Source organism: Dipodomys ordii, unplaced genomic scaffold, assembly GCF_000151885.1.
Source record: "Dipodomys ordii isolate 6190 unplaced genomic scaffold, Dord_2.0 Scaffold73, whole genome shotgun sequence".
NCBI lineage: Eukaryota > Metazoa > Chordata > Mammalia > Rodentia > Heteromyidae > Dipodomys > Dipodomys ordii.
In genome coordinates, this window is record NW_012267289.1 from 10687421 (window position 1) to 10689813 (window position 2393).

Here is a 2393-nt window from a genome sequence, read left to right on the forward strand (position 1 = left end):
CACGGAAAAAACAAAATGCTTAAATAGTGATACAGGTTGATCTATTGTAACAATGAGATATACAAGACACTATGTTGGAAAACAAACTTTACAATTCAGGGGGGGAGTGTAGTTGTGCAGGTGGGAGAGAAGAGATGGTAGGGGAAAAACAGAGGAGGAGGTAACAATGCTCGATAGGAAATGTACTCATTACCTTGCTCATGTAACTGTAACCCCTCTGTACAGTATTTTTACAATAAAAAAAATTTTTAAAGAAAGAAACATCAAATACCTGATATTTTGTAAGGATAAAAACAAACAAACAAAAGAGATACATAATAATTATGATGGGCAAAACATTAGGAACTTTATTGAAAGCAGTTAAGAAGAGATATAAGGCCTGGTAGGGTGGCGTGCTGATCCGTGTGGCCTTTGTAAGATTCCACCATGGTGTACCGTGGCCAGGGCCAAAAGGTGCAGAAGGTGATGGTGCAGCCCATCAATCTTATCGTCAGATATTTACAAAATAGATCTCGGATTCCGGTGTGGCTCTATGAGCAAGTGAATATGTGGATAGAGGGCTGCATCATTGGTTTTGATGAATACATGAACCTTGTGTTAGATGATGCAGAAGAAATTCATTCTAAAACAAAGTCAAGAAAACAACTAGGTCGGATCATGTTAAAAGGAGATAATATTACTGTACTGCAAAGTGTCTGCAACTAGAAATGAAGTGAGAAGTTATTAAGAATCTTATACAGTGTTTTTTTGTTTTGTATTGTTTTTTAGTGTTCTTTGCTGGGAACGTAAGAAAACATCTGTTCATATTGTTTGATGAGCCCCGTTGTTAGTGTGCACAGTTCTGATAACCTTCTGTTATCATCAGGTGACAATAAATGCCTTGTTTTTTCTAAAAAAAAAAAAAAGAAGAAGAAGAAGAGATATAATTGCAGATGGTATTATAAATGCATTGAATGAATATTAGACCGTCAGGTTTCTTCCAATTCAAGAATCAATTCTTGATGCTCATCACTAAGCTGCTCCATTCATTTCGTTACATATGATAGCTTGTTGAACACATCCCATAATGACAGCAGCCTTCCTTTGGCTCTGCAGTCACAGCTGGACAGGATCCCTCGTGATTTTTTTTCCTAATAAGTGTTCTACAGCATAATTTCTAAAATAACTGAGCTTAATTTTCAATCAAGATACATTTTTTTTTGTCATCGTGAGGCCTGAACTCTGGGCCTGGGCGTTGTCCCTCAGCTCTTCAGCTCAAGGCTAGCACTTTACCACTTGACACAGCGCCACTTCCGGCTTTTTCTGCTTATGTGGTACTGAGGAATCGAACCCAGGGCCTCATGCATGCAAGGCAAGCACTCTACCACTAAGCCACCTTCCCGGCCCCAATCCAGATACATTTTTAATAATTTTTAGATTTTCTGTATAGCCCTAATTTGTCCTTTGTAGATTTAGTCGGCATTATATAGATCCGATGAGGGTTTAATAATAATCAACAATCAGGCCAGCACTTTTTCTCTCCTCTGCATTTCCAGGGACAGAGATTTGAAACAGATAATCCTGAGACTTGCAGGCTTCAGCCACTAGCCTCCTCCCCCACCCCACACCCCCCTCCCAAGTCTCATCAAGGTCATGCCCTAAGCTACATTATTGTTGCTCAGGATCAGTTTTACCTATGGCCAGAATCTGTAGCCCTCAAAGACGTGCCCTCCTATCTTTTCATTTCAGAACACTGATTTTTACCAGTAACTACTAACAGAAGTATAAGACGTATATAAAACAACAATACGATTTATCTGGAGCATTTAAAATGCTATTTGTTTTTATTATTGAACACTGTGGTAACTAATGTTAGGTCCCAGAACACAGAGATTTTAAAGGCACTTAAACAAAACGGATAATGGAGTAAACAGTGTAGCTCACTCACTTGGATAATTGATAATCATATTTTGTCTCATTCCCAGAAAAATTTATGTGGACTATTTGTTAATAAACTCTTTGTACCTCATTATTTGTAGAAAGACAAAGAAGTATAAGGCAAGGGGAAATTCACAAATAGCAAAGAAAAACAGCCAAAATTGGGGATTATAGCTCCTGCATATGGTAGCAGTTTGATATAAGTGAGAGAACACAATAATTGCTCTATTTACTTTCCACTGAGCTAGAAGCCTGACCTTAGCTGAACAACCTGCCACACTCAGAATTTTCTAATCTTTCATCTTTAAAAATTATTAAATAAATGTTTCTATACTATATACATAGAAAAACAAGATTCTGTGGATTTTGCCTCTTCACATAAATACCAAACTTAATAAGAATGCAAAATTTCACCACCTCTCCCCCCAACCATTCCAACTATTTAACTTAGGATAAAACAGAAGCATTGGAGAAAA

General features: G+C 37.5%; 1 pseudogene across 1 annotated transcript; it reads left to right on the forward strand.

Annotated features, from left to right (window-relative positions):
* The first annotated feature begins 387 nt into the window (after positions 1-387).
* On the forward strand, positions 388-849 carry LOC105991484 (annotated as a pseudogene). Its single transcript, XR_001175357.1, has one exon. The product of XR_001175357.1 is annotated as a small nuclear ribonucleoprotein E pseudogene (transcript).
* Positions 850-2393: the final 1544 nt, after the last annotated feature.